Source organism: Notamacropus eugenii, chromosome X, assembly GCF_028372415.1.
Source record: "Notamacropus eugenii isolate mMacEug1 chromosome X, mMacEug1.pri_v2, whole genome shotgun sequence".
NCBI lineage: Eukaryota > Metazoa > Chordata > Mammalia > Diprotodontia > Macropodidae > Notamacropus > Notamacropus eugenii.
This window is the reverse complement of record NC_092879.1, coordinates 41,627,121-41,645,590: the sequence shown is the minus strand read 5'-3', so window position 1 is coordinate 41,645,590 and position 18,470 is coordinate 41,627,121. Positions and strand designations below refer to the sequence as shown.

Here is an 18,470-nt window from a genome sequence, read left to right as displayed (position 1 = left end):
ATGAGCTCTTTATATGGGAGTGAGATGAGATATGAGCTCAACTAACAGAGAAGCCTTGATCTCTCCCTACCCCAGGGGAAATTCCCTGAAGTCCTAGGAGACAAGCTAGAAATCAGAGAAAGTTTGAGAAACCTACTTCTCCTATATGTCTGCCTTCCAAAGTCTGTCTCCCTCTCCACATGTCTCAAACTGGTCCCCAAGAGAGTCTAGAACCATGCATGCACTCTTAAAGCAGGCAATAATGTCTCTTCTCCAAAGCTCTTACACCAATCCTGCCCCTCATATAATCACACAGGTTCTCATCTTCGTTCTCCCCACCAATCCAGAGTCATATTCAACAGGCAACCTGTAGAACAAGGCTGCCCCACCCCTACCCAGTTTGGTCAAGAGTCAGGTTACACAATTCCCCTGGGTCAACTTTTTTCAGTTCATTGCAAAATCATCTGGGACTGTCTTTAAACCTATATCCATACATCATAAATACAAATTTCCACGTTTTGACATAAGGGCATTTCTCCTGCAATGCCAGGTAACCAACCTATCTATGGTACTGATGGAACCAAAATAAAACTAATGCACATAAACATTACGTGTGATAGTCATGACACCATACAGAGTACCGCGGAGGCAACATGCATCTTCATAGTACACAAGTCAGGTATAAACAACAAACAAGCTAGCTACGGTAATAGGTATGGAAAAATATAGCCTAATTATGATCATTAGCAACACAATTAACAGAAGACTTTACTATAACATAAAAACATAGTCAAATGCTCGTAAGAGCAAAATAAATATACTCAGACATGCAGTATTATTTGCAACAATAAACATATACAATGCCTGTTGACACAGCAATATCACTTCTAGGACTATATTCCAAAGAGATCATAAAAATGGGAAAAGGATCCACGTGTACAAAAGTATTTATAGCAGCTCTTTTGGTGGTAGCCACAAAGTGGAAATTGAGGGGATGTCCATCAATTGGAGAATGGCTGAACAAGTTGTGGTATATGAATGTAATGGAATACTATTGTGCTACAAGAAATGACGAGCACCATAGTTTCGGAAAAACCTGGGAAGACTTATATGAACTGATGCTGAGTGAACTGAGCAGAGCAAGGAGAACACTGTACACAGTAACAGCCATGGTGTTCGATGACTGACTTTGATAGACTTAGCCCTTCTCAGCAATGCAAGGACCTAAAACAATTCCAAAGAACTCATGATGGAAAATGCCATCCACAGCCATAGAAAAAACTATGGAGTCTGAATGTGGAGTGAAGCAGATTATTTTCCTTTTTTGTTTTGTTATGTTTTTCTTTCTCATGGTTCCTCCTTTTCATTCTAATTCTTCTATACAACATGACTAATGTGAAAATATGTTTAATAGAAATATATGTATAACCTGTATCAAATTGCATTCTGTCTTAGGGAGGGGAAAGAGAGGGAGAAAATGTAAAACTTATAGAAGTGAATGTTGAAAACTAAAAATAAATAAATAAACTTTTAAAATAATAAAAGTAAAGTGAGAAGTGAAAAAAATAAACATATACATTTATATACGTTACACTTCACATAGGCAATTTCTGTTATTCTGCTTAGGTATGTAACCATTTCTACAGGTTTTGTAACCTGTAACAGCATAACTTAGCCTAGTGACTGTCCTGATGGGGTTGTCAATGACCTCTACTCCTATAGGCTACAAATGCTAATAGTGGGTACAGGCTGATCAGGTTATATGTAAAATGAGGGGGTTCGATACAAAGGTCCCCAAGGTCCTTTATAGCAATAAATCTATAACCCAAGTATGGTAGCAATTCATCCAGCTTCTCTAAGACCCTGAGACCTGGCTAAACCATTAATAGTTATAGGAATTACATTTTCAGATATTTAAATTGTCTCTTGCTTTCATTTTTACATTTACACACTAGGAGATGGTGAAAGATGCTGCCCGTCCTCCTGATATAGAGGTAATAGAGTCAACATGTATAATAAGAATTTGTTTTACTTGACTTTGCATATTTGTAACAATGGTTTGGTTTTTCTTTTTTTTCCAAAGAGGTTAAGGTGACAAGAGAAAATAAGGGCTCATTAATTGAAAACACAAGTTTTAAAAAAATCTACATTAGGACAATGCTGACCCAAACTGTTTTTTTTTTTCAAACCACTTTCCAATATCAAAACTATAGCTTATGTACCACCACCACCCCCAAATAGCATCAAAATGATTTTCTAGATCACACATGAAAATATAGTAAATGAATCTAAGTACCTGAACTGTTCAGGAAAAAAATACATGGACACGTGCTTATTTCCTACAACATCCAAAAGTTTCAAATTTGGGGTGTTTGAAATTTGCTGATAGTGTCTCCGCAGATTGTATTCAAGAATTTACGATTACACATCTATCTTTTAAAAACCAGGGGTGAAAATTTACAGAATATAAAAATCATTTTTCAGCACAAAGAGAATGAGTTCAGTTGGATAATCACTCACGTGAAGGGCTTTCCTTAAAAAGGTTCTGATAATCACACATCCTATTGTTCTGTTCTGAGAGAAAAGAGTAATAAAAAAACACCTTTCCCTTTCTTAGGGGCTCAGCTCTTTCAAAAGGACATACAGTCAAGATATGAGCATGTCTATTACAAAGGAAATAAACAAAATCACGATGAGGTTTGGAGGAACTCCTGTATTCCACAATTCCCCAACCTGATGATAATAGGTCTTCCTGGTGTTGGCAGATGAAAGAGGAACACAATAAAATGCATTCTTGGAACAAAAATAGCCAGTTTTTAAAATTTCAATTTCCAATTAAACAATCCGTAGTGAAGGCATCCAGAGAAACTTCACCATGCAGTTCAGTATAACAACCATATCAAATCGCAATCTCATTCCCGTTATAATTTGCAAGAAAAATGGACACTTTTCCCCTTAATCATTCATCTATACCACCCTCACATAGATATACCATAATAATAATATTGCATAAAGTATAATAAATATGCTAATAGCTAAATTTGGGGATCCATCCAAAGTCTTAAAACTTTTTTTAGAGAGAGGTTATGTTACGTTCTGAATTTCTTAGCATTCTAGTTTGATCTTAGGAGACTCTCAACACTAAATTGAGGTTGTTCAAGTGATCACTGACACAGAAACAGTTCAATTCTATCTTCAACAGACTGGAGTGGCCATGGAGCTGACTTTTTTTCCTTATAAACTCATTGCAGAGTTTACAGTTTCATTGTCTCTTAAGCTCTACAAAACAATAAAAACAGGCTAAAGTCCCATAAAGAGACAGGGGAATATTCAGCAACCCCAATTTCATTTCTTGGGTATATGTTTTAATTCATAGTACAGCATTCACATCTTTTTGACCAAGTGAACCAAGACATCAGACATCTCAAAGATGTGCCCTGTATGAGTCCGCAGCACTCTTGAGTCTCCAAGCAGTAGGGGATCATGTCTGACCATCCTGTTATTCAGGGTTCCTTCTCCTCTGGCTTCTGCCTTTTCTAAAACCCTGCTTGTCACCATTTCAGTTTACTAATGCTACCACCAATTTTGCTGGGGTCTTTTTTGGAATATTGAAATAATGAAACACAAGTCTTTTGCTTTCTAATGCTAACTTTTATTCCAGGAGTGCACAATTAAAGTAAGGGTGTTCATGGCAAGAAGGAGTTAGTAGTGTCCCCACAGAAGCTTCCTGAGTCTCTTTCTCTGTGTGTGTGTGTGTGTGTGTGTGTGTGTGTGTGTGTCTTACTCCCTCTCTCTCTCTCAGTCCCATAGAGATGCATGTGACCAGAAACCCAATGCAATGGCCATCACAAAGTGGGGATCTCAAGTCTGGTAAACTATTTACGGCTTCCTACAGCGTTTGAGGGAATTCTTTTTTTTTTTTTTTTTTACTAAATTTCCATTACTTGTCCCCAAGCCAAGCCTGACCACCTGGATACAGCTGTGGTCATTGTTGGGGCTAGCTGCATAGTTTCAAGATGAGGGCCATTTTGGCAAGGTTCCTAGAGCACTTAATAAGATCAAATTTAATTCCAAGAGGGGGCTTATGTAACAAGGTCACTCAACGGACATCTCCTAGAGCCCCCTCCACAGCCCCCTGTTAATGACCATACTAGGAGCAAATAATACCAACCTGAACCTAAATTTTTAAAAAATAGACATTCAAGGTCAAGCTCTGTGAAGGATTGAAAAAAAAAAAAGAATTTCTTCCTAGGGCTGCTGCTTCTTTCTATAATGAGAATTGTCATTCTCTCTGGTTGGTTAATCATTGGTGAGCCCAGGGAAACAACAAACACCCAAAGTTGAGAGAGGTTACTTTCATGTCTTAAGAGCTATTATATCATGAAGTTGGTTTCCTTAGCAACTATGTATATATCTCTTGACATAGTACCTTAACAATTGCAAAGAGAAATATGGGAAGTAATGTTGTTCCTAAAGGTATCAAAAGATTTCTCCTAAATATTCAAACTTTGATTTCACATTAAGAGCTTACACTGCCGACTTTGGTCTGATGCCTGACAAACCATCACGGCAACTTGTTTTTAATGTAGTATCGTGTAGCCCAGCTTCAAAATCTAGCCTACTTCAAGGGAATAAATTCAATTCAAAGCAGCCCAATTCAGTAAGTATGTATTAAGGTCCATCTGTGTTCAAGATCTTATGCTGGCAATGGAAGAAACACTGAAAAAAAAATCAAAGAATTCCTGCCTTCAAGGAGCTTATATTATACTATACATGAACAAGTAGATGCAAAGCTTATAAGAGTAATTTTAAAATGGAGAACATACCAAGACAGCCAGAAGGACAAGGAAAAACCTTACATCAGAGGTAGTATGTGAGCTTATAATCTGGAAGAAGCTAAGAACTAAGGGGTAGAAGTAAAGACGGAGAAATCCTCAAATCTCATCAAGGCGGTGAAAGTTGAATAGCTGTTAGATCAGTTTAGTTTGACTGGAATAGAGAGTGATTGAGGAAGAATAATATGAAATAAAGACAGGTGGGAGCCTTTTTGTGGAAGGCTTTCAATAACAGACTGGAATTTTTCATTTTATGCTATAGGCAATAGGAAGCCAATAAAAGTCGATAAGTAAGGTAACCCTTTCTAAGGGTTTGATTATGAATGGGAGAAGAGATAGAAGATGATGGGGGGCGGGTCACATCAAGGGAGACCTGGGCATATGTGTAGACAGTGGGGAAGGAGCTGATGAACACAGAATGATCGAAGACATTAACACTCCTCTCCTCATCTCACATCATTCGGATCTTTCCCTATTCTCATCTCACAGAAAGAGGTGGCCCTCCTCTTGCTAATGCAAACCCCTCCACATGTATATTCTGTTCTTGTCTTATCTAGCCCTTCCTCACTAATCTTAAGTGTCTATGTAATAACTGCTTCCCCGCTGTCTATAAAACCACCCATCTCTTAGGGCCCCATCCTTCAAAAACCCTCACTTGATGCAGTCATCCCCACTAGCTATCATACTATATCTTTTCTCTCCTTTGTTTCTAAAACTCCTTGAGAAAGCCATCTATACTCAACCCTTTTCCTCACAATGGACACCCACCTCAACATTCAACTCAAGTGTTCTCTCTGAAGTTACCAATGGCCTCTTCTCAGTTCTCATCCATCTTCACTTCTCTGCAGCCTTTGACACTGCTCTTCCCCTGAATACTCTCTCCTTTCTAATTTTTTCATGAAACTCTTTTCTCTCCCTGTTCTCCTCCTACCTGCCTGACCATGCTTCCTCAGTCTTCTTTACCAGATCTTCATCAAGGTCATATCCACTAACTATGGGTGTCCATCAAGGGTCTAGCCTATGCCCTTTTCTTTTCTTCCTCTATACTATATCTCCCTTTATGATCTCATCAGCTCCCAGTGACCATTTCTATGCTGATGATTCCCAGATCTGTATATCCAGTCCTGAGTTCTGGTCTCACATCTCCAACTGTGTGCCTTGTAGACATCTCAAACAAAGTGTGTCCAAAATAACTTCCTTCCTCTCATCTCCCCTATTACTTTTGAGTAATACTATCCTCCTAGTAATCTGGGCTTGCAGCCTCAGTACGATCATTGCCTCCTCATTCACATTTGACCCACACAACCAACCAGTTCCCAAGTCTTATCATTTCTATCTTTATAATATCTCTCTACTTACAGAGCTGCCATGTCATCACTTCTTGTCTGAACTACTGTAATAGCCTGCCAGGTGGTCTATCTTAGTTCAGGTCTCTCCTCATTCCAGTCCACCATTCACTCTGTTGCCAAAGTCATCTTCCAAAATTACAAGTCTAACTATGTCTATCTGTCTGTCTGTCTGTCTGTCTGTCTGTCTGTCTGTCTGTCTGTCTCTCTCTCTCTCTCTCTCTCTCTCTCTCTCTCTCTCTCTCTCTCTCTCTCTCTCACACACACACACACACACACACACACACACACACCCTCACCCTCACCCTCACCCTCACCCTCAATAAACCTCTATGGCTCCTTATTACTTCCATTTGCCTACTACAGTGGGTGCTGGATGCATGCTTATTGATGGACTGATTCCTGGGGTGTGGACAGGTAGGGTGGGACCATATTATGAAAAGGGTTCTTACTCCATTTATCAATGATACAGGGGTGCTGGCGAGGACATGTGCCAACCCAACCCAGAAATAAACATTAGGGGTAGAAAGGAAAAGGGTGCAAATGGGAGAAACTAACTCCCATGGCCCTGCCTACAACTGTCACTTTGCTGACAACTACGCTACCATGATAATAAGCCTGATAGCAGCTTGGTTTCATAGAGAGCCTGTCCTCATATCTAAAAGGTCTGGGTTCAAGTTCTGTCCCATCATTTTACAAATTTGCATGGTATCTCACTCATTCATCGAGCTTTGTTCCTACAACCCTTATCTTAGGGCAAACCTTCATCACTTCTCACTAGGTTTGTTATAAAAGCCTCCTAATTGTTCTCCTTTCCTCCTTTCTTCCCCTCATCCTTCATAGACTGTTTCTTGGCTAATTTGACTAAAAATCCTCTCTCTTACTGGCTTCCTGACTGGTCCTTGATCTGCTTGGTTCCACTTCTAGGTCTTATCCTATTTCATCCTTGTCTTGGCCACTGTCTTCACGTCAGCTTCTGTATGAGAACCCAGTCTGCATTAGAGACTCCATTGTTTGCCATCCCTGGCCTGGCTACCCAACCCAGATGTTCCAACCCTGTCCTTTTGGATTCTTCTGTCTTATTCTAACTTCTGGTTTGCTATTTTCCACTACAGTGCTTAGCCACTCCCCACCCCTGTGCAAAATTGCTGCTCCTCTTGTCTCTATGGAGCCAGATTTAATCCATTCTTTGGTCCTAATGACCCAGCTTTAATCTGTGCTTCAGCTCCACTGGCCAACTCATATATAAATTGAATTCAACTGTTTGACCTTGGAAGGAATTCTCCCTTGCTGCCCTCTTCACAAGTCTTCTATCATATACCAGGAATAAACAGTCCAGCTTCTTCCATGGTATTCAAAAGGCCTATGGCTTTGTACCCTCCCTTACAATTATCCAGTAAATATTTCAGTTCATGTGGGCTAGAATCCAATAGTCTGCACAGTAGATTCCCTCAAGGTTGGGTGGTGTCTAGATGAATTAGGAATAATTTAATCATCGGAGAGTTTGAATTTATTAGAGAGGTAGTCTCTCTTCTCTCTCCCCTCTCCCCTCTCCCCTGTCCCCTGTCCCCTCTCTCCTCTCTCCCCTCTCTCTGTCTCTCTCTATCTCTCTGTCTGTCTCTCTTTTCTTCCTAGTGGTCCTTTCCCTGTGTGTGTCTGTCTGTCTGTCTCTCTTTCTTTCAGCATTTTTCTCTTAGTACACAGAGAAATGGCCTTGGAATCAAAAAGACCCACATTCATTTCCACCCTCACCACATACTGGCTGTGTGGCCCAAGACAAGTCTTTGCATTTGCAGAGCTTAGCATAGTGCCTAGTAAAGAGTAGTCCCTTAATACCTACTTGTTGACTGATGGCTTAACTAACTTCCCACTGCTCCCCAAGGCAACTCTCTAAACCCACACACAGCAGAAAAGTGGCCCATGTACATTAGTAGAAGGAATTTCTCCCCAGAGAGTTCCCAATGTTAATAAGGTTCCCAGTCTCTCCAACAAAACCCAACCTAACACTTGTGGTGGTGGTGAATACTCTTCAGCCTGTCTGCTCTCCTACATTCTGTTTATCCCTCTACCCACAGCAGCACTCCTAGAAATTCGAAGTTGTTTTAGGTCAGACCAGATGCAAACCAGTCCAGTGATTCAGTAATGAAATGGGGCAGCTGGGTGGCATAGTGGATAGAGTGCTGGGTCTGAAGTCAGGAGAAATCATCTCCCTAAGTTCATATCTGGTCTCAAACACTTATTAGCTATGTGACCCCTGGACAAGTCATGTCACTGTTGGCCTCAGTTTCCTTGTCTGTAAAATAAGCTGGGGAAGGAAATGGCAAGCCACTCCAGTATCTTTGCCAAGAAAACCTCAACTGAGGTAACAGAGAGTCAGACACTACTGAAGAGAACAATGAAATGATATACTAGCAGATCATCTAACATTGAACAAAAAGGATTAGGTAATAATAGTGTGGAAACAATATCCAACAAAGCTACGGCACTGATGAAGTTCACCACAGCTCCCCTGCACTGGTCAGCAGCATGAGTCAAACTGGAAGAGGACCCTCCCATATACCCCACTCCTTGTGAGCTGAATACTTTTTATGCCTTAAGCAACCAGGAAGTGAGGTTAGTGGTTCAAGTCTTAATCCCCTAGACCAAGCAAGCACTGAGGTTGGTGGGCATTGCTTTTCAAGGAAAAACTAGCCTAGCTTGCGTGTCACAAAAGTCTAATGACAGACTTTCAGTTGCTCTGGCAGACAAATGGGGGAGAAACTTGGGGGCCTCAGAAGCCTTCCTGGCATTCCTCAAATCCGACCACACAGCCAGCCACCTACTCTGCCTACGTGCCCCAGAGGCACTTCTCAGGATGATACTAAACCCACTCACTTAGATACTGACATCTGTTCAATAAATGAATTTCCGCAGGTGAGAGCTACCAAGCTCTTCACATGCTGGGAAAGAGAATCCTATTTCTTCAGTCTGTTGCAACTCTGGATCCCTAAAACCCTGCTTCGAAAGCCCTCAGCTGCTGGAGAACGTTGGAGTTATATGAGTCTGCTAAGTGAGACCCGTGTCAAACTGATCATTGCCGTGAAGTTTTGAATCACTGGCCGAATATGGGAAAGGCAGACATGCACGTCTCCCAGCTTTGGCAATACTAATTGTCTGCAGCAGGTAGCTGGGGGACCACACTTCAGAAGGAGCAAACAGACCCTTGGGAGGGCAGTGGGAGGGGGCAAGGTTGAACTTGCAGAGGAAATAACCTTCTAGACAAGGGACCGAGGCAGAGAGAGTCAGCGCTTGGGTCACAAGGAACTGGTTATGAGGCCAGAGAATGACTTAGAGCAAAGCAGTCATGATGTGAAGCCTCCTAAGCTATGTTTTTATCTGAGTGGGAACAATGTCGATTTGGAGTCAGGCGATAACTCCACTCCAGTCCTCCTTCTGACAATTCCTAACCCTGTTATCCTGGACACCTGGAAGGGGAGGAGAAAGGAATAAGCATTCTGTGCTAAGATCCTTACAAATAGCATCTCATTTGATCCCTCACAGCAACCATGGGAGGTAGGTGTTATTATTATTTGCATTTCACAGATGAGGAAACCGAAGCAGGGAGAGGTTAAAGTGACTCCCCCAGAATCACAGAGATAGTGTCTAAGGCAGGATTTGAACTCAGGTCTTCCTGATACTAGACACAGGACTGATTCTGCACGACCAGCTAGCAGTGGAAATAGTGGAAAGAGTAGTGGATTCTGTGTCAAAGGACTTCAATTCAAATCCCAGCTCTGCCACTTACTAATTGTGAGACCTTGGACAAGTCCCTTCCTTGGGCCTCAGTTTCCTCCTTTGTCAAATGAGGGTTGGACCAAAGGACCTCTGAGGTTCTTTCAGTTCTTTTGATCTGTTGATCCTTCCAGCTCTCGAAGCTATAATCCTACAAGTCACTTTCCTTATCTGAGTTCCAATTTCTTACACTTAGCACAGGGTCTTACTCACAGTATGTGCTTAGTAAGTGCTTGTTGATTGATCCTGGATGTGAAGTCCTCTATAAATAGCAGCTCTTCTTCTTACAGACCAGATCAACCCAGACCTAGGGCTGAAGATAACCCCACAAGTGACCCCTTTCATCTCTAATCTCGATGACGATGAGGAAGATGAATTTTGCCTAATTCTTGGGGGAATTGCCTCAAGTCTCTCCTTCCTTATTTTCCTTTCAGCCCTCTCCAGTAGTCAGCTCTGATTGCCCATCTAATTAATCTGACCATTGGAGGAGCACACTTCTGGGTTTCACAGGAGTAAAGCAACTGCTTCTATTCCACACTGGTGGGCCACTCCAGACATTATGTTCTAAGATTACAAGAGTGACCTCTAGTGGGGGATGCATGCCATGCTTGCCATCCCGGCATAGTATTCAGAGATTGGAGGCAGCTGCAGTGTGGGGCTACAGATAATGATGGCTTCAGAAGTTTGCTGGCCCTGGTAGCCGGCCTGCCCAAACAAATGGATGGGCATCATTCCAAGGGGGCTGAGCTAACATGCTTGTGCCTCCCTTGATATCTGGGCTCCTCAGGCAACCATGAATGCTAACAGCAGGTGAGAGAGACTGAACTGCCTAGCACCAATGCCCTAATAAGGACCTGAGAGTCATTCATTCCCTGTCTGCTAGGTGCAAAAGACTGTGGAACAATTGGTTTCTGCCTCTTAGGCCTCTTCAGGTGACTCATCTCAGAGCTTTTGCACTGGCTCATAGAATCAACCTAGAAGGGACCTCAGAGGTCATGTAATCCAACCCCTTCATTTTACAGAAGAGGAAGCTGAGGCACAGAGAGGGACAAAGTGACTTGTCCGTGATCACTCCCAGAATCATAAATCTAGAACTGGAAGGCTCCTAAGATACCATCTAGTCCATTTTACAGATGAGAAACCCAAGGCTTACATAGGTTAAATTATTCGCTTCTTAGCTGTATCTCTCAGATTCTCTAGTTTCCTTTAAAACTCAAGGTAAAAATATCTTTCTCCATGAAACTTTCTAACCTCTTCCCCTTCTAGCTCCTCCCTTCCAAAATTACCTCACATTTCCTTTGAATATAGTTTGCATGTACTCATATCTGTACATGTCACCACCCCTAATAGAATGTAAATCCCAAGGGCAGGAACTACTTGTTTTCTGTGGTTGTAAACCCACACCTAATACCATGGCTGGCACATAAGAAAGACTTATCAACTGATTGATTTTACTATTGATCCTGGTATTCTGGCACACTCTTCCCTTTCCTTTTTTTCCTCCTCCCTACTTTACCAGGGAAAGGCTGGGTTCAAGGCTTGCCAAATGAGAGCTAACAGAAGCTATTTTTGACAGCCTTAACTCCAGGCCAGTACCCCTCTTGGTGGCCAGGAAATGCCCTTGCAGACTCCCGGATCCAGGCTTTAGGATTGCTTTGCCAGTTCTCCAGTCAATCAACAAGCATTAAGTACTATCTATGGGCTGGACACTGTGGTGGGTGCTAGAAATACAAAGACAACAGTGAGATAGGCCCTACTCTCAAGAGGCTTACATGTATCAGGGAAACCAACATGGCCATACGTAAACATATGCAAAATAAATACAAAATAATGGACAGGAGGTCAGAAAAGTCTTCCCATACAAAGAGGTGAGTCTTGAAGGAAAGGAGAAACTCCATGAGAGGTAAGAAATAGAACAATCTCACTAGACAGTACAGTGTGGGAAAGGGAATACCATAGAGTGAGGCTGGAAAGATAGGTTGGGGCTAAGTCATGAAGGACTTTAAAAGTAACACTGAGGCATTTATATTTTCTCCTAAAGGCCAGAGAAAGCCACTGGAGTTTATTGACTAGGGGAGTGGCATGGTCAGATCTCAGTTTAAAGATAGAGCGGGAGACAGGACACAGGGGTCTTAGGAATAAATAGTGATAATGGTAAAGACTGGGAATAAGACCAGGTGTCATAAGCCAGAATAAAAATAGATTTCTTCATGAATTCACATTGCTGGGAGTGAGGCATGGCAGAAGACTCCACCCAAGACAAAAGGAAATGAAATAAGAGAAAAACACCAAGGGAAGAGAACATGGGACGATTTACAAATGCACTAACATAAAAATGGAACACATATAAAGTATTCCAGAAGTTCTCCCTCTCACGAGGAAGATGGAACAAATAAAAAGAGAACATGGAAAAGCATAACCCATGAATGAGAGAATACAATTCAGAATAGACTAGAAGGGGAAAGAAATAAGGAGGGAGACAATCGAGATTCAAACTGCTTGGAAAAGGGTACTGTAAAAAAACGTTACTTAAATGAAGACATTGTCAGTGGAGGAACTGTATAAAAGAAGGAAGGAAACCACCAAATGAATATAAAATAACTAAAAAGAACTAATAATTTAAGTAAATTAATGGAATTTGGAATAGGGAAAATAAGTGAGACTGGGGGAAAAGCCTTTGGGAATAGACTAGCACCAAATTAAGGTAAGGAAAACTCACTTCAGGGACAAAATGCTAAGGAAAAGATGAAAATCAATATAAAAGGAATAAATGGAGAAAAACACAATCCTAACAATCATAACGTTGAATGTGAATGTGTTAACCAGCCCACTAAAATGAGAGTAACAGAACGAATAAGAAAACAAATTCCAATAATTTGCCACGTATAAAGAAAAACATCTAAAAATAAAGCCCCATGCAGAGTGAAAATGAGAAGCTGGAACGAAATTTACTTTCCATCAAGTGATTCCAAAAAGATTCACAAAGTCAAGAAAAATAAACATGGAAAAACTGTATTATGCTTAAAGGTACCATAAATGATGAATCAATTATTAAGCATATGTATCAAATGTCATAGCAGTGTAATTTATAGAAGTTAAATGAATTAGAAAAAGACATAGAACCACATTGATTGTATGATACACTAATGTTCCTCTCTCAGAACTGGATAAATCAAACAAAAAGAAAATTAAAAATGAGAATATAGAATTGAAACAAACTGATGGGGAAGTGATATTTGAAAGACATATTGTCATCTGAATGGGAACATTAAAAATATACATATCTCTCAGCATGTTTTAGTACTGTTACAAAAAAAATTTGACCATCTATTAAGGTACAGAGACGTAGTAAATAAACACAACATCAGAATTATGAAATAATTTCAGGGGACACAAACAAAAGGTACTGACCTAAAAGAGCACTGAATAATGAATGAGTCAAAGAACATTGAGTTCCCAACTGTGTAAAAGAAAATAATAAAAAAGATACAACTTAGCACAAGTTAAGGGATGCTGCTAAAGCAGTCCTCAGAGGAAAAATTATCTTTAAAAACATACATTAACAAAATTGAAAAGAGAGAATTAAGGAACTGAACATGCACTAAAAAAAATACCAGAAAATCAATAAAAGCTAAAAAAGAAGTCTTGAAAATCTGAGAATTAGATAAAATGAAAATAACATATAAAAGAGAAGCAATTTGAAGACCAACAAAATTGATTAACCTTTAGCTAATCAGAGCAAAGAAGAACAAATTATCAAAAATAAAGCAAAAATCACAAAATTAGAGCTGGAAGAGACCTTAAAGACTGTTAAGTCCAGCTCCCTCATTTATAGATGAGTAAACTGAGGCAGTGAGAAGTTATTTCTTCTCCAGGCTCACCCAGCTAGTGTCTGAGACAGCATTTAAATTCAGACCATCTTTATTTCAAACCCAGAATTATGTCTACTTTTTTCAACCTACTTGCCTCTATGATCAACATGAATCTATAACAGAGAAAAAAAAAATAAAAGAATTTTCAGAACCTACTATATGGAGTTTTATGTTAGCAAGACTAAGAACTTATCAAAAATGACTAAGCTTAACAAAAATGAATGATTACACACACACACACACACACACACACACACTCACACACTCACTTTCCAAAATCATTTTATGAAACAGATACCTAACCCAGAAAGTAATAAAGCAGAGAAAGAGAATAAAGACCAGCATCTTTGTCTGGTAGCATTATTGAAACTCCAGATTTTGGCAATTCACCTGATGCATAGTAAAAATTTTTCCAATCTCTTTGTTTTCATTTTGTTTATGTGTTTGATTTTTAGGTAAGCAACAGATTGTAGGATTTTGTTTCCTCATCCAGACTCTTCCTCTTCATTTTGTGGAATTGCATTCATATTTAAAGTTATGATAGGCTTATACTTTCCTCCAGTTATCTTTAATGTTTTTCTTTTCTAATTAGGATTTTTTCCATTTTGTTATTCAACCATTTTTCAATTGTGTCCAACTCTTCTTGATACCATTAGAAAGATAGTGGAGTACTTTGCCAATTCCTTCTCCAGCTCATTTTACAGATGAGGGAACTGAAGCAAACAGGGTAAAGTGACTTGCTCAGGGTCACAGAGCTAGTGTCATGCCAGATTTGAACTCCAGAAGACTCATCCTCCTGACTCCAGTCCCGGCACTTTATCTACTGCACCACTTATTCCATTGCAAATGTGGTACGTTGTCTCTTCAGTTATTTTAGCTTAATCCACTTTAAAACAACCTTAGTCCATTGGCTCTCTTTCTTTCACCCTCAAGCCCCATAATCCCCTCTTCCTTTTGTCATCATCTTTCCTAGTTTTGGAGTTTTGCTTATTCTTTCCTTTTTGTTTCTTCCCTGTATCTATTTTGTTAGATTTATTATTTTATATCATTTTATAGATTTATTACTTATTGTTGTATCCATTCCCTCTTTTTTTTCTTCTCAGTAGTCAAATAAAATCCACCTTCTTCTCCTGCAAATTTATTGGCTAAGTTTTTAAATTTCATTTTCTATACCTTTTTCTAAAAAGATTTCTTTTCCTCTGTCTCTTTATCATATGTCTTCCCTTCCTTTCTCTCGTAGACCTTTATATTTATTCAGACCTTCTTATTCTCTGTATTTATTCCTCTTGGAATTAAAGGTAAGATACCTATTTTAAGTTTCCTCTTCTTAACAGTTTCTATGTTATTGCCTTGTACATCTTACTCCCTGGTCACCTTTGTCTATAGTACCTCACTCTTAAAAATACCAGTTCTACAGGTGATAGGATGTTGTCCCATGGCAGGAATTTTCCTATGTTCCTGATTGTATTATTAACCTTTGCCCTCTCCAGTCATTTTTTTCCCATTTGTCATGAAATCTCCAAATGTCCATGTTCTCCCACTCTTTTGGATGCCATTTGCCCCTGAAGTTCTGCTTCCCTTTCTCCTGAAGGATAAGTGGTCTCTCTAAATACTAAATGCCTGCAGATTATACCTATAGAATATCTCTCTTTCCCCATTCATCAGTGGTGAATGAAACAAGATCTGCCCCTTTCTTTACCCTTCTTTCAGTCCCTTCTTTTGCCTTCTCACTCATTCTTCTGTAGGTTCCCTTATTAAGAGACTACAGAAATGATTTTCCTGTCCTTTGACTTAATTAAGGTACATCACACATTCTCCTCTATTTTCTTTCTCCCTCACCCCTACCCTTTTATGCACCCTTCCATTCTGTAATTTATTCTCACCAAAATAAATAAATGAATGAATGAATGAATGAATCATCTGTAGGCTAGGTGTTGGGAAGCTTATTGTGTGATGTTTCAGGTCTGTTTCTTGGAACTGAAGGACGATCTGGAAAAAAAAAATCAAACAATGACATTGGAAGAAAATATGATCTCCATATAAACAAAATGTGATTTTGAAGACAGGATGCACAGAGATGATTTAAGGAGTATAGATCTCCCAGAAGAACACAAGTCAAAAAACCTGAACACCATTAGTGCAAGAAATCATACAAGAAAACTTCCCAGAACTTCTGAACACAGAAAACACATTGCCAATCAAAAGAATCCACATATCTCCAGGGGAAAAAATTCATGGGGCAGGTTGGTGGCACAGTGGAGTCAGAAGGACCTCAGTTCTTATCTGGCCTCAGTCACTTGACACTTACTAGTTGTGTGACCTTGGGTAAGTCACTTGCCCAAATTGCCTCCCACTTTTTTTTTAACTCATGCTGCATATTACAAGATACATAGTGATTATGTGTCTTGAAGTCTGCAGAATAGGATTACTTTTCTTCTTCCAGATTGTCCTTTACTGCTGTACATTTGCATTCCCAATAAGTTATTCACTCCTGTTTCTTTGCTGAGACTTGCCACTATGCATTCAAATTTTTCTCCTCTGCCCATTATTTCTCTTGGGCAATTCTTAAATTCTTCTTTTAAACCATTTAGGAACATCCTGCTGTGATTCCATTCTCTCGAGAATTCACTTGAGGTCCCCTGCCTCATCAGATGCTGATTAATTTTCTTTTGTCTTAGCATAGATGTCTGGACTCTTTTAGCTGATCAGGACATCATATTCCCTTTTGTTATTTATATAATCTGGGCTAGCTAGGTGGTGCAGTGGATAGAGCACCAGTGCAGAAGTCAGGAGGAACTGAGTTCAAATCTCACCTCAGACACTTTACACTCACTACCTGTGTGACCTTGGGCAAGTCACTTAACCCCAATTGCCTCATCCTGGGTCATCTCCAGTCATCCTGATGCATATCTGGTCACTGGATTCAGATGGTTCTGGAGGAGAAGTGAGGCTGGTGACTTGCAAAGCCCTCCCTCACTCAAAACAAAATCAAGTGCAAGTCATGTCATTATTCTTCTGATGACATGGTCTTCTTTGGCAACAAAGGACGAACACACACACATTTATAGAATCTCTGTTGGTTTATCTGCTTGTGCCCAATTTTTTAACTGCGTTTTCTTCACCCTGAAATCTTTGATCATTTCAGTCTTTTTTCTCCTTATTCTCCTATGGCTCACTTTCTACTCCTTCCTTTTCTATGGGGGTTTCCTGGAAGCAGCACCTCAAAGTTGTCTCAGCTTCCTCCCATGCTGAGCAATTCAACTTTCACCAGTCTGCCCCAAGTGACTTCTGGGGGCTACAGAACTGGCCCACGCTGGATGCTGAGTTCTTACCCTCAGGCTTAGTGGAGTGCCACATAGTCACATATGTCCTTCCCCTATTCCCCCTGTTCCTTGGTTCTCTGGCTGAGCTCTATTGCAACACCAAAGTGTTGCCACACTTCTGTCCTGGCCTGAACAAGCTTCTGCTTTTTGGTTTTCCTTAGCACTGGCAGGAGGGGGAGGGATAAAATTGAGTTCTGTCACAAGCCTATGAGTCTGCTCATGCACCCCTGCTGCTGGAGCAGGGTGGGTGGTGCTGAGTGAGCATATCAGATATTCAGGATTAGCTTTCTTTGCTGTTAGTTCATTGAATTGTTACCTTGTTAGCGTTCTTGGTGTCCTAAACTGTTGAGACAGCTTAAATTGCTTCATCTGCTCTATATAACTCCTATTTTGAAGAGGGTTGAGAGATTGTGAACATGCGAATCCATCTTAATGGTCACATGACCAACTCTAGGCCACTGTCGTAAATAAGATATGATGTAAACATTTCAAATAAAACACTAGCAAAAAAAAAACAAACTGCAGCAATATGGCCAAAATTATTCATTCCGACCACGTTGGATGGGTATTCCAGGAGTACAAACCGCAACATGATTAGAATATTTATTGCTTATGACTGGATAGTGACAATTTAATAGAAATGATAATACTACTCAAATTACTGATTTAGTGCTACACCAAACTACCAAAGCTAAAAAAAAATAATACTAATTCATTTGGAGAAACAAAAGGCCAAGAAACTCAAAGGAAATAATGTTAAAAGGAGGAATAAAGGAAACCTCAAAATATATCATAAAACAATGGTCATCAAAACCATTTAGTACTGATTAAAAAATAGAAAAATCTAATAGTAGACTAGGTTTGCAAGAATCGGAAATTCTTCAACTCAATCCACCTTAAATCATAAAGTGCCTGTGGAAGGACTCTCTGTTTAATAAGAAGTGCTGGAAAACTAGAAATCATTTTGTCAAAAAATCAGTTTAGACAAACATCTTCTACCACACAATTTACGAAATTCCAAATGATTAAACAAGCCAAATATAAAAAGGTCACTTTTCTCTTAAATGGAGGGATTCTATTCTGGAGCTTTCAAGAACAGAAGGTATAATGAAGTTTTGTCTAGAAGTCATTATGATTTCATTCAGTCAAGCAACAAATATTTATCGAGCATCTACTCTGTGCTAATGCATGGAGAGGCTATCATGTCATTCAACTTGTGGTCTAGAAGTGGAAACAAACCCTTTCACTATCTGATCATTGCCCTTTGAGGTACAGAATGGCCAGTTTTCAAATTATCTGACTGAACCTGCCCAAACAAAGCGAAAACTTTGATTTCATGGCTAA

General features: G+C 39.9%; 1 protein-coding gene across 1 annotated transcript in view; it reads left to right on the top strand.

Annotated features, from left to right (window-relative positions):
* IL1RAPL2 (interleukin 1 receptor accessory protein like 2) overlaps positions 1-18,470 on the top strand; it is a 954,343-nt gene that overhangs the window by 870,409 nt on the left and 65,464 nt on the right. The window lies entirely within an intron of this gene.